Consider the following 14,895-nt stretch of genomic DNA (forward strand, 5'->3'; position numbering starts at 1 on the left):
CTCTATATATATAACTACACGATGTTCTCTCTGTCTCTCTCTCTATATATATATAACTACACGATGTTCTCTCTGTCTCTCTTTATATATATAACTACACGATGTTCTCTCTGTCTCTCTTTATATATATAACTACACGATGTTCTCTCTGTCTCTCTCTATATATATATAACTACACGATGTTCTCTCTGTCTCTCTCTCTCTCTATATATATATATAACTACACGATGTTCTCTCTCTATATATATATATAACTACACGATGTTCTCTCTGTCTCTCTATATATATATAACTACACGATGTTCTCTCTCTCTATATATATATATATAGCTACACGATGCTCTCTCTCTCTCTCTCTCTCTCTCTCTCTCTCTCTCTCTCTCTCTCTCTCTCTCTCTCTATATATATATATATAACTACACGATGTTCTCTCTGTCTCTCTTTATATATATAACTACACGATGTTCTCTCTGTCTCTCTCTATATATATATAACTACACGATGTTCTCTCTGTCTCTCTCTATATATATAACTACACGATGTTCTCTCTGTCTCTCTCTATATATATAACTACACGATGTTCTCTCTGTCTCTCTTTATATATATAACTACACGATGTTCTCTCTCTCTCTATATATATATAACTACACGATGTTCTCTCTGTCTCTCTCTATATATATATAACTACACGATGTTCTCTCTGTCTCTCTCTATATATATAACTACACGATGTTCTCTCTCTCTCTATATATATATAACTACACGATGTTCTCTGTCTCTCTTTATATATATAACTACACGATGTTCTCTCTCTCTCTCTATATATATATAACTACACGATGTTCTCTCTCTCTCTATATATATATAACTACACGATGTTCTCTCTCTATATATATATAACTACACGATGTTCTCTCTGTCTCTCTCTATATATATAACTACAAGATGTTGTCTCTGTCTCTCTCTATATATATATATAACTACACGATGTCTCTCTCTCTATACACGATGTTCTCTCTGTCTCTCTATGTATATGTATATAGCTACACGATGTTCTCTCTGTCTCTCTCTATATATATAACTACACGATGTTCTCTCTGTCTCTCTCTCTCTATATATATAACTACACGATGTTCTCTCTGTCTCTCTTTCTATGTTCTCTCTGTCTCTCTCTCTATATATATATAACTACACGATGTTCTCTCTGTCTCTCTTTATATATATATAACTACACGATGTTCTCTCTCTATATATATAACTACACGATGTTCTCTCTGTCTCTCTTTATATATATAACTACACGATGTTCTCTCTCTATATATATGTATATAGCTACACGATGTTCTCTCTGTCTCTCTCTCTATATATAACTACACGATGTTCTCTCTCTCTCTATATATATATATAACTACACGATGTTCTCTCTCTATATATATATAACTACACGATGTTCTCTCTCTCTATATATATATAACTACATGATGTTCTCTCTCTCCATATATATCATATATCATATATATATTTAGAGAGAGAAGAAATCTTGTATATATATATATAATATAGGAAAAGTATTATGTATATGATTTAGAGAAAAAGGCTTATTTTTTATCTTCTAGGCGCACTTTAAATCTTCCATATTGCTTTCATACTGCATTGTTTTCGTTCTCTACAAAATGGCAGTTCTACATGTCTTTAATATCTGTTCGATACTTAAAACCTAACATGTGATAGTCACACATGCGCCGTCACCATACCTTCATACATCCCCACCGTGTAGCAATCAGTGACACTCACCGCTAAAAACGAATATCGTGTTCGTAAATTCCTTCACATACAAAAATCGCATTACAGAGAAATGAATAGATACATTTCGTATTAAATAGACATCGTATGAAAGGCTGGATACCTAATCCTTTAATTAAGATCCTCTAACAAAGATGAATGAGTGTATTGCGTAGAAGTTCAAAATTCTGTAAAGACCATATTAGATATGATATGGATTAGAAGGTCAGGAAATTGTGCGTGTTGTCCCCCTGGGATTGTCAGGGCGTGCCGCTTAGTGGCTGTGACAGCTATCTGATCTTATTGATAATAAGGCCGTACAACATGTTGTCGCACTTCTGCGCATGTCTAGACCCCTTGCCGTCCAAAATCTGCTCTTTGTGCTTTCGCAGTCGATCATTATATATATATTCTAGGCGTAAAATGAATACTCATCCAAGACTTTCAGGATTTAGTGACGTCATAAAGGAATCGTGATCCCTCTACTAGGATCATCGACATGTCTTAGAAGCATTTAAAAATGAATTCCGGACTGTTCTTACGGCTCATGCGTGTGGATGGCTATTTGATCAGCTAGCTTGGTAGATTGCGTAATTTATATTAATTATTGCAAAGTAAAGGTATAATTGCAGGACCACTATAATAGGACTATGAACATGTAACTTTGATATATCGTTTAACGCAAGCGTGTATTAACACGATTTTCAAAACCACGCATGCGTATCCATCAGAGAGCTGTGAGGGAGAGCTCCTTTTGTTTTTTATATCTATTTTATATAAATGTTGCTGGAGGCAGAGTTTTATCAAATTAATATTGATTCCGAGAAGCGATTGGCGACATGACTGTGTGATGGAAGATCTAGGGACCTGATAACGATGGTCAAATCCCGTCATTTTCAACTCTCATCGCTTTGTAGCGAGATGTGGAAATATCAGGGGACGCTGAATTCTATATGAAGCTATATATCTAGAGCTGTAGAGAGTTACTATTGACGTCGTGTCGGGCGCCCTCTGTGATACTCTATTTGGCCACACATACTTATGGCAGGATCGCGCGACATAACCTATCGCTGCAGTTAAAGCTATCATTGGTTTCGTTCGTATGGATTTTAATCAATGGACATATTTTTAAGCGAAACAGGTTAGTTCAATTTGCATGAATGTTTTTCTATCTGGGTGTTTTGTTGTCGTATGTGTTTCTTTTTGTTTTATTTTGTTCTTTTTTGACGATTTTGTTGATTTGATGGTGACGGAGTTGCCCGCAGACACAGTGTAACGCAACGCTGTATGTAATGACATCTTTATTAGATACAGGTACATATATATTGGCTAAATTGCTTTCACTCGTCCTAATATTTCGAGACTCTGAATTATAAATGACATAACAGCCGCCGGTACACCGGCAGAGCTGGCGGAATATATACCTGTCATCTCCCTCTGTCGGCATGCCCTGTTCACGGTCTTCTGCGTAAGTAGGTAGACCTAGTCCCTCTATAACTGTATCGGTATGTTATACTCGTGTACATCATGATATAGATAAGTCCTATATATGGACTTCTTAATAGGTAGGGCTGCCCCCTCTGCAGCCTTCGGTAGGTCCTAGCTATCCAAATACGGTATGTCCTTTTTTTTTTTGTTATGCAACGTGATGCTCTTGGCCGTAACACGCCACCTGTTACCTGACTCGTGTTAGTGTCACGTCAAAACGAAATCAGGTATGTATAACTGTTTCGGGATAATTGATATAAGTTCGAGGCAGCGTGCCCAGATGGTTGTGTCTGACACAATGTGTGTTGATGAAGATTCGGAGGACCCCCCTGGCTGTCTTCTATAGTGAAGAACTATCGCGATTATTTGTGTTTAGTTAATGATGATTTAACAAACAAACATAATCGTCTAGATCTGCCTATTTGTCATGCATAAATAAACTGCCACCCGATCAATTACGCCCGGAGTAACAATTACCGTACATAATATATTGACGGAAATCGACGGGCGACTTGTGTACCTACCCGAGGCTGCATAATTGATTGTCAGTTTCATTCACTTGTTACTCAGTATACACTATACACGCTGCCTGTCAATGATGTTATCGGTATTAACAGATAATCACTTTCTAATACTCCTTTTTTCCCTGAAAATGTTTTATTAATTAAACTGATATTGATGGAGAAATGAACGAAATTGTAGGACGAAAATGTTGTCGTCTTAATCGGATGCCTTTTTTTGGGATTTAAATGTTTTTATACTAACTAATGAATGATTAGACCAATAATTAAATAAGAAATTACATAAATAAATAGACAAATAAGATTTTTAACTAATAAATGAAAAATTAAGGAATTATGTTAATTTTTTTGTTAAAAGTAAGTTTGCAAAATTTCTCATTTTTAATACAGTAGGTGTACACACAGATGAAAACATCTGTTGTAATGTATATAGACTTTAATCATCTGCTGTTAAAACTCTGTTGACAGGCTGATGAATTGTCTTTTCTGTTGTGTTATCCATCAACAAAGTACAAATGTAGGAGATGACCTTTGGTCAGTGTCCTCACGCAGGAAATATATCATACGTTCCATCTTACAGGAAATTTCATTCATTGCGATACGTACAAGAATCTGAGAATTTCACATTTTACCTAGTCTCTGGGGAGGTAAAATGGAAATTTCGTGACGAAATTAATAAATTATATGAAATGGAAACGAATGTTTTCATGTGTCATAAAATTTCGCGAAACATTTTCGAGAAAAGTTTTTGAAAGATTTAAAATATTTGTTGGATTTAAATTTAATTCTTTTGTATAAGATGAAGATTGCTTTCCTGTTGGCATAGGAACGTTAAGGATAGTTCTGTTAAACTATAATATCTTAGATATTATTAAAAACTCTATCTATAAAACTAGAAGCATCAGCTTGATGCCCTTAGTATTGCTATCAAAGATAGTCTTCTGGTAAACACATGCATTATTAATGATAAAACCCAACAAATCTAAAGGCAATTTGGTTTAAACTGGATCAAATGGAAAATTACACTGTAACTGTAATACACTTCAATTCTGAGCAGAAAGTATTTTACATTTTTTTCGATTAGCCCGGAACACAATTTTACATTTTTTTGATGATTATAAGTTAACGAGAGATAGAGAGGGTTCTGAAAAATTACCCTATAATACTGAGTCTACACTGTGAGTCTACATTGTAATACTGAGTCTACACTATAATACTGAGTCTACACTGTGATATTAAGTCTACACTGTGAGTCTACACTGTGATATTGAGTCATACTGTAATACTGAGTCTACAATGTAATGCTGAGTCTACACTGTGAGATTAAGTCTACACTGTAATACTGAGTCTACATTGTAATACTGAGTCTACACTGTGAGATTAAGTCTACCCTGTAATACTGAGTCTACAATGTAATACAGAGTCTACAATGTAATACTGAGTCTACCCTGTTATACTAAGTCTACACTCTAATACTGAGCCTACAATGTGATAATGAGTCTACCCTGTAATACTGAGTCTACCCTGTAATACTGAGTCTACATTGTAATACTGAGTCTACTCTGTAATACAGAGTCTACAATGTAATACTGAGTCTACACTGTAAAACTGAGTCTACACTGTGATATTGAGTCATACTGTAATACTGAGTCTACATTGTAATACTGAGTCTACCCTGTAATACTGAGTCTACACTGTAAAACTGAGTCTACACTGTAATACTGAGTCTTCACTGTAATACTGAGTCTACACTCTAATACTGAGTCTACACTGTGATATTGAGTCATACTGTAATACTGAGCCTACAATGTGATAATGAGTCTACCCTGTAATACTGAGTCTACCCTGTAATACTGAGTCTACCCTGTAATACTGAGTCTACACTCTAATACTGAGTCTACACTGTAAAACTGAGTCTACACTGTAAAACTGAGTCTACACTGTAATACTGAGTCTACCCTGTAATACAGAGTCTACACTGTAATACTGAGTCTACCCTGTAATACAGAGTCTACACTCTAATACTGAGTCTACACTGTAAAACTGAGTCTACACTGTAATACTGAGTCTACACTGTAATATTGAGTCACACTGTAATACTGAGTTTACACTGTAATACGGAGTCAATACTGTAATACTGAGTTTACAATGTCATACTGAGTTAATACTGTAATATTGAGTCTACCCTGTCATACTGAGTCTATCCTCTCATACTGAGTTTACACTGTAATACTGAGTCAATACTGTAATACTGAGTTTACAATGTCATACTGAGTGTACCCTGTCATACTTAGTCTACCCTGTAATACTGAGTCTACACTGTAATACTGAGTCTACACTGTAATACTTAGTCTACCCTGTAATACTGAGTCTACACTGTAATACTGAGTCTACACTGTATTGCTGAGTCAATACTGTACTACTGAGTCTACACTGTAATACTGAGTCTACACTGTATTGCTGAGTCAATACTGTACTACTGAGTCTACACTGTAATACTGAGTCTACACTGTAATACTGAGTCTACCCTGTAATACTTAGTCTACCCTGTAATACTGAGTCTCCACTGTAATACTGAGTCTACACTGTAATACTGAGTCTACACTGTAATACTTAGTCTACCCTGTAATACTGAGTCTACACTGTAATACTGAGTCTACACTGTATTGCTGAATCAATACTGTACTACTGAGTCTTCCCTTTAATACTGAGTCTACACTGTAATTTTGAGTCTGCACTGTAATCCTGAGTCTATCATATAATACTGAGTCACACTGTGATACTGAGTCTACACTGTAATACTGAGTCTACACTGTAATACTAATTTTGTCTACCCTGTAATCTGTCTCCACTGTAATACTGAGTCTACACTATACACCTGTAATAACTGAGTCTACACTGTATTGCTGAATCAATACACTGTAATTTTGAGTCTGCACACACTGTAAATACCCTGAGTCACACTGCACCGTATTATTGAGTCAATAATGTAATACTGAGTCTACACTGTAATACTTAGTCTACACCGTATCACTGAGTCAATACTGTAATACTGAGTCTACCTTGTACTACTGAGTCTTCCCTGTAATACTGAGTCTACACTGTAATACTGAGTCTACACTGTAATACTGAGTCACATCTGTAACACTGAGTCTACACTGTATCACTGAGTCACATCTGTAACACTGAGTCATACTTTACTACCTAGCCTACCCTGGAATGCTTTGTTTATACTAACAATCTTTGGTCTGTTTTGAAATAATCTGTCTATCCTGAATTAATGTCCTTTTAATGTGATACTCTGTCTATAATGTAATACTATTAATCGCGGCCGGAAGTCGAACTTCATATTTGACACGTATAGACAGCTGGATTGACCTAATTTTGTATAAAACATCATTGTTATTCGATAAAGATGGTTCAATTCAAAATAGATCTGATGCGACAGGTTTTGTAGGAGTTGACTGTGTATCAGTCGAAAATGGTTTGTAAATATAGATAGTACCATCAAAGTATCATGGTGTAAATATAGACAAAAAAGTAGAGACAATGTATCACAGTGTAAATATAGAAATAACACCAAAAAGTAGAGACAATATATCACGGTGTAAATATAGACAAAAATGTAGAGACAATGTATCACGGTGTAAATATAGACAAAAAAGTACAGACAATGTATCACAGTGTAAATATAGACAAAAATGTAGAGACAATGTATCACGGTGTAAATATAGACAAAAAAGTAGAGACAATGTATCACGGTGTAAATATAGACAAAAAAGTAGAGACAATGTATCACAGTGTAAATATAGACAAAAATGTAGAGACAATGTATCACGGTGTAAATATAGACAAAAAAGTAGAGACAATGTATCACAGTGTAAATATAGACAAAAAAGTAGAGACAATGTATCACAGTGTAAATATAGACAAAAAAGTAGAGACAATGTATCACAGTGTAAATATAGACAAAAAAGTAGAGACAATGTATCATAGTGTAAATATAGACAAAAAAGTAGAGACAATGTATCACAGTGTAAATATAGACAAAAAGTAGAGACAATGTATCATGGTGTAAATATAGACAAAAAAGTAGAGACAATGTATCACAGTGTAAATATAGACAAAAAGTAGAGACAATGTATCACGGTGTAAATATAGACAAAAAGTAGAGACAATGTATCACAGTGTAAATATAGACAAAAAGGTAGAGACAATGTATCACAGTGTAAATATAGACAAAAAAGTATCACGGTGTAAATATAGAAATAACACCAAAAAGTAGAGACAATGTATCACAGTGTAAATATAGACAAAAAAGTAGAGACGCTGTATCACAGTGTAAATATAGACAAAAAGGTAGAGACAATGTATCACGGTGTAAATATAGACAAAAAAGTAGAGACAATGTATCACAGTGTAAATATAGACAAAAATGTAGAGACAATGTATCACGGTGTAAATATAGACAAAAAAGTAGAGACAATGTATCACGGTGTAAATATAGACAAAAAAGTAGAGACAATGTATCACAGTGTAAATATAGACAAAAATGTAGAGACAATGTATCACGGTGTAAATATAGACAAAAAAGTAGAGACAATGTATCACAGTGTAAATATAGACAAAAAAGTAGAGACAATGTATCACAGTGTAAATATAGACAAAAAAGTAGAGACAATGTATCACAGTGTAAATATAGACAAAAAAGTAGAGACAATGTATCATAGTGTAAATATAGACAAAAAAGTAGAGACAATGTATCACAGTGTAAATATAGACAAAAAGTAGAGACAATGTATCATGGTGTAAATATAGACAAAAAAGTAGAGACAATGTATCACAGTGTAAATATAGACAAAAAGTAGAGACAATGTATCACGGTGTAAATATAGACAAAAAAGTAGAGACGCTGTATCACAGTGTAAATATAGACAAAAAGGTAGAGACAATGTATCACAGTGTAAATATAGACAAAAAAGTATCACGGTGTAAATATAGAAATAACACCAAAATAGTAGAGACAATGTATCACAGTGTAAATATAGACAAAAAAGTAGAGACGCTGTATCACAGTGTAAATATAGACAAAAAGGTAGAGACAATGTATCACAGTGTAAATATAGACAAAAAAGTATCACGGTGTAAATATAGAAATAACACCAAAAAGTAGAGACAATGTATCACAGTGTAAATATAGACAAAAAAGTAGAGACAATTTATTACGGTGTAAATATAGACAAAAAAGTAGAGACAATGTATCACAGTGTAAATATAGACAAAAAAGTAGAGACAATGTATCACAGTGTAAATATAGATAAAAAAGTAGAGACAATGTATCACGGTGTAAATATAGAAATAACACCAAAAAGTAGAGACAATGTATCACGGTGTAAATATAGACAAAAAAGTAGAGACAATGTATCACAGTGTAAATATAGACAAAAATGTAGAGACAATGTATATCGGTGTGAATTGAACACTTGTGAAAGACTTGGCAGTGAGTTGAAGACTTGTAATAGACTTTGTGTTATGTCGACTGCATTAACAAAAAAAATGCATTAGTAGGAGGATTGTGTAATTCTTTGCAAGAAGTTGGAGGCTTGTGTAAAAGACTCTGTATTAAAGTTGGAGGCTTGTGTAAAAGACTCTGTATTAAAGTTGGAGGCTTGTGTAAAAGACTCTGTATTAAAGTTGGAGGCTTGTGTAAAAGACTCTGTATTAAAGTTGGAGGCTTGTGTAAAAGACTCTGTATTAAAGTTGGAGGCTTGTGTAAAAGACTCTGTATTAAAGTTGGAGGCTAGTGTGAAAGACTCTGTATTAAAGTTGGAGGCTAGTGTAAAAGACTCTGTATTAAAGTTGGAGGCTTGTGTAAAAGACTCTGTATTAAAGTTGGAGGCTTGTGTAAAAGACTCTGTATTAAAGTTGGAGGCTAGTGTAAAAGACTCTATATTAAAGTTGGAGGCTAGTATAAAAGACTCTATATTAAAGTTGGAGGCTTGTGTAAAAGACTCTATATTAAAGTTGGAGGCTTGTGTAAAAGACTCTATATTAAAGTTGGAGGCTAGTGTAAAAGACTCTGTACTAAAGTTGAAGATCAGTGTCCGACTGGCGCGAACTTGTGTGGCAGCTTATGGTGATGAAAGTTGAGAAATCTTGTTATGATTTTAATCAAATAAGAAATATAAGAATATATCAATATAGCCAATGACGGGTCTCAAAACCGTGTCATTCATATCGACAATAAATACCATAATAATGAAGACAGTTCCAAGATTGATTTTGTGCGAAAAGTTGTTTTTCTACTTTTGTGATAATGACTTGCCTTGGATGTGTGAAGATGACCAATAATCCAGCTATTATCTCCCTTGAGTGTATCACCAAACCTACACTAAACAGAGATGCTACTTAGTCAAGCTCAGAGAACAATAAACATCACTTAAAGTCTGTTTACCGTTATTTATTTTGTCGATCAAGAAGCAAGCCATCCACACCCGTGTAACACCTTAAGGAATAAACCAAGCGTTAAGTCTCGTCGCTAACTTCGGAGTTCACCAATCTTTGTTTTTACTATTGATTGTACGATATCTGATCCAGGAGAAAATTTCCCTTGGTAGTGTTCACACCTATTTCTTGTCGAGTGTGATGATACTAAGGCAAAGTTCAATATTGATTTCTGTCAAAAGGTAGTCTAGGCCAGTGGTAAAGTTCAGGAGGCTGGAGAGGAAAATGAGGAAATAAAGAGGATTGGGATGTAGGGAGGACAGTGAAATAGTACAAGAGGAAGGGAGGACAGTGAAATAGTACAAGAGGAAGGGAGAATAGCGAGGTATATAGGAGGTAGGGAGGACAGTGGAGTAGTAGGAGAGGTAGGGAGAATAACGAGGTAGTACGGGTGATAGGGAGGACAGTGAAATAGTACAAGAGGAAGGGAGGACAGTGAAATAGTACAAGAGGAAGGGAGGACAGTGAAATAGTACAAGAGGAAGGGAGAATAGCGAGGTAGTATAGGAGGTAGGGAGGACAGTGGAGTAGTACGGAAGGTAGGGAGGACAGTGGAGTAGTACGGGAGGTAGGGAGGACAGTGGAGTAGTACGGGAGGTAGGGAGGACAGTGAAATAGTACAGAAGGTAGGGAGGACAGTGGAGTAGTACGGGAGGTAGGGAGGACAGTGGAGTAGTACGAGAGGTAGGGAGAATAGCGAGGTAGTAGGGGAGGTAGGGAGGACAGTGGAATAGTACGAGAGGTAGAGAGGACAGTGTAGTAGTACGGGAGGTAGGGAGGACAGTGGAGTAGTACAGAAGGTAGGGAGGACAGTGGAGTATTACGGGCGGTAGGGAGGACAGTGGAGTAGTAGAGAAGGTAGGGAGGACAGTGAAGTAGTACGGTAGGTAGGGAGGACAGTGGAGTAGTACGGGAGGTAGGGATGACAGTGGAGTAGTACGGGAGGTAGGAAGGACAGTGGAGTAGTACGGAAGGTAGGGAGGACAGTGGAGTAGTACGGGAGGTAGGGAGGTAGGGAGGACAGTGGAGTAGTACGGGAGGTAGGGAGGACAGTGGAGTAGTACGGGAGGTATGGAGGACAGTGGAGTAGTACAGAAGGTGGGGAGGACAGTGGAGTAGTACGGGAGGTAGGGAGGACAGTGGAGTAGTACAGAAGGTAGGAAGGACAGTACGGGAGGTAGGGAGGACAGTGGAGTAGTACGGGAGGTAGGGAGGACAGTGGAGTAGTACAGAAGGTAGGGAGGACAGTGGAGTAGTACGGGAGGTAGAAAGGACAGTGTAGTAGTACGGGAGGTAGGGAGGACAGTGAAATAGTACGGGAGGTAGGAAGGACAATGGAGTAGTACAGAAGGTAGGGAGGACAGTGGAGTAGTACGGGAGGTATGGAGGACAGTGGAGTAGTTCAGAAGGTAGGGAGGACAGTGAAATAGTATGGAAGGTAGAGAGGACAGTGGAGTAGTACAGAAGGTAGGGAGGACAGTGGAGTAGTACGGGAGGTATGGAGGACAGTGGAGTAGTACGGTAGGTAGGCAGGACAGTGGAGTAGTACGGGAGGTAGGGAGGACAGTGGAGTAGTACGGGAGGTAGGGAGGACAGTGAAATAGTACGGGAGGTAGGAAGGACAGTGGAGTAGTACAGAAGGTAGGGAGGACAGTGGAGTAGTACGGGAGGTATGGAGGACAGTGGAGTAGTACGGGAGGTAGGAAGGACAATGGAGTAGTACAGAAGGTAGGGAGGACAGTGGAGTAGTAGGAAAGGTAGGGAGGACAGTGGAGTAGTACGAGAGGTAGGGAGAATAGCGAGGTAGTACGGGAGGTAGGGAGGACAGTGGAATAGTAAGAGAGGTAGGGAGGACAGTGGAGTAGCACGGGAGGTAGGGAGGACAGTGGAGTAGTACGGGAGATAGGGAGGACAGTAGAGTAGTACGGGAGGTAGGGAAGACAGTGAAGCAGTAGAGAAGGTAGGGAGGACAGTGGAGTAGTACGGGCGGTAGGGAGGACAGTGGAGTAGTAGAGAAGGTAGGGAGGACAGTGAAGTAGTACGGTAGGTAGGGAGGACAGTGGAGTAGTACGGGAGGTAGGGAGGACAGTGGAGTAGTACAGAAGGATGGGAGGACAGTGGAGTAGTATGGGAGATAGGGAGGACAGTGGAGTAGTACGGGAGGTATGGAGGACAGTGGAGTAGTATAGAAGGTAGGGAGGACAGTGGAGTAGTACAGAAGGTAGGGAGGACAGTGGAGTAGTACGGGAGGTAGGAAGGACAGTGGAGTAGTACGGGAGGTAGGGAGGACAGTGGAGAAGTAGTACGGGAGGTAGGGAGGACAGTGGAGTAGTACGGGAGGTAGGAAGGACAGTGGAGTAGTACAGAAGGTAGGGAGGACAGTGGAGTAGTACGGGAGGTAGGAAGGACAGTGGAGTAGTACGGGAGGTAGGGAGGACAGTGGAGAAGTACAGGAGGTAGTTAGGACAATGGAGTAGTACAGAAGGTAGGAAGAATAGCGAGGTAGTACGGGAGGTAGGGAGGACATTTGAATAGTACGAGAGGTAGGGAGGACAGTGGAGTAGTACGGGAGGTAGGAAGGACAGTGGAATAGTACGGGAGGTAGGGAGAATAGCGAGGTAGTACGGGAGGTAGGGAGGACAGTGGAATAGTACGAGAGGTAGGGAAGACAGTGGAGTAGTACGGAAGGTAGGGAGGACAGAAGAGTTGTTGTGGAAATAAGAAAGGCGATGGGGTTTTATTGAAGTGTCAAATCAAATGTTTCATCATGTCGTTTGGAATGATTTTTTGTTTTGTTTTTTATATAAAGGTGACAATTGTATATTTTTGAAGATAAGGAGACAACATCGTTGTGAATTCTTTTTTTTAATTGTTGTTGTTAAGTTACCCGTTGATGTCTATATACCGATTGGTAGATGTAAAACTAATTGAAATGTTATGGAAAATATCTCTTTGCGAGTCGCGATTATTTACCTGACCTACTCGCACACAAAACATCTTTTATTTGTTTTAATCTCAATTTTTGTCAGTGACTGAAATCAGTTTTGTGTAATTGAAGAAGAGATATGTTCTAAGCATTTCCAACCATTGTAAATCATTGTAGTTGTTACGGTTTTAGGTGTAGGTAGAATGCTGTCATGGCGAGTACCGACGGTTTTCGGAACCTGTGCTCGATCACTCCATTAAATCACCACATATTTAAAATGTTGCTAGGATATCGTTCTACATAAGCATATGCGAAACTCTTCTTCACAAAATGCACAAAAGTTTATAGGGAAAAATATGGACCGACATTTTAGTTTGTACTGTATTTTGTGAAGTATGTCAAATCCACCTTTTTTGCAATACTTTTCTTTTAATTAAGATATCTTACTATGAATATTTCAGAATAAGAAATTGAAATATTGAAACATCCTGGAAATAGCGTTTATCTTGGCAGTTGCTCCGCGCTGCATAGCCGACTGCTCAGTCGTCTGCTTGGATTCATATTTCTACCGCTTTGCTTGAGAACTTTTTTTTATTAGAGGTAGAAAAGTGCCTACATCCCATAGTCATCATGGACCACGAGCAGAGAAATCAGTCGTTTTGTGGAACAAGGATCGAAAATAAATGTTTGAGCATTGTTCCCGTTCGAGCACTGGTTAAAATAGTCTATGGGAAATTTGGCATTTCCGAGCAAAATGAGCTTCGCCATCAACATGTAAGCCATTGAAGTGAGCATTATCTGACATGTATAGGATTTCTAAACAAACGCTAAATGGAAATGTAATCTTTTTTGAATTCGTCATAGAAAAATCTTGCGTCGCCAAACAAATTTCAGTCACCAAAACAAGCTCCTTGCACCACTGCTAAAACATGTATCCATTAGGATTCTATTCGCATTGCCACCCAGTCTTCAATGAAATACACTTATTCAAAAACAAAATCTATTCCTGATAAAGATGTATAAGGAATGAAATTAATGAGGAAATTAAAATTTTGGTACGCTTGACTTGTAACTTGCTGTCGGTGTTGATTGTCAGTATGATGTGTCGGCTGTACAGTAAGGTCTATGAAAACCTTGTGTATTCGAAAAATAAAGAATTGATAGACCACATAGCTCTGTTCTCCACATCTTTATGCAGTTACGAGAGACAAGTGCACTGCAATCTAATTATATATGTTTATTATTTCGTTCGACTTGGCATCGTGCCAAATTTTAATGTCTTGGTACCAGCGAGTGCCTGCCTGGGCGCCACATCATATATACAAATCTAAGGTACATTATATCTTATATATTGTGTGATTTGTTTTCAAACTGAGGCTAGATTTCACGTTGATTGTGTAACACCATCCATCCAATCACATAATTACAATACTACTACTTCCTACGGTTATTAGCTCACAATGTTTAAGTAGCTGTTAGCGAGCGCTACATGGTATATCATTAGCTACTAGGTAATGCTACAACACAACATTGCACGACGCCTCAATTGTGTTACATATTATCACTCGTGGACTCATAGCTGATGTTACAAGATGTTACTATTTCCTAATATGACTCTCTTTTTTGTTTAACATATTCTTTCCTCGTCTCTTCTGTCTGTTTTAATCTGACCAC

General features: G+C 37.7%; 1 protein-coding gene across 1 annotated transcript in view; it reads left to right on the forward strand.

Moving 5' to 3' along the window:
* The first annotated feature begins 2,559 nt into the window (after positions 1-2,559).
* Positions 2,560-14,895, forward strand: part of LOC132563071 (uncharacterized) — a 46,241-nt gene continuing 33,905 nt past the window's right edge. Inside the window, exon 1 of the mRNA XM_060227831.1 lies at positions 2,560-2,923. The gene's annotated coding sequence lies outside the window, so the exon portion shown is untranslated. The remainder of the gene's footprint in view (positions 2,924-14,895) is intronic.

The sequence above is a fragment of the Ylistrum balloti genome, unplaced genomic scaffold (assembly GCF_031769215.1).
Source record: "Ylistrum balloti isolate Yb309-2 unplaced genomic scaffold, AGI_CSIRO_Ybal_v1 Utg371578, whole genome shotgun sequence".
In the NCBI taxonomy this organism is placed as follows: Eukaryota; Metazoa; Mollusca; class Bivalvia; order Pectinida; family Pectinidae; genus Ylistrum; species Ylistrum balloti.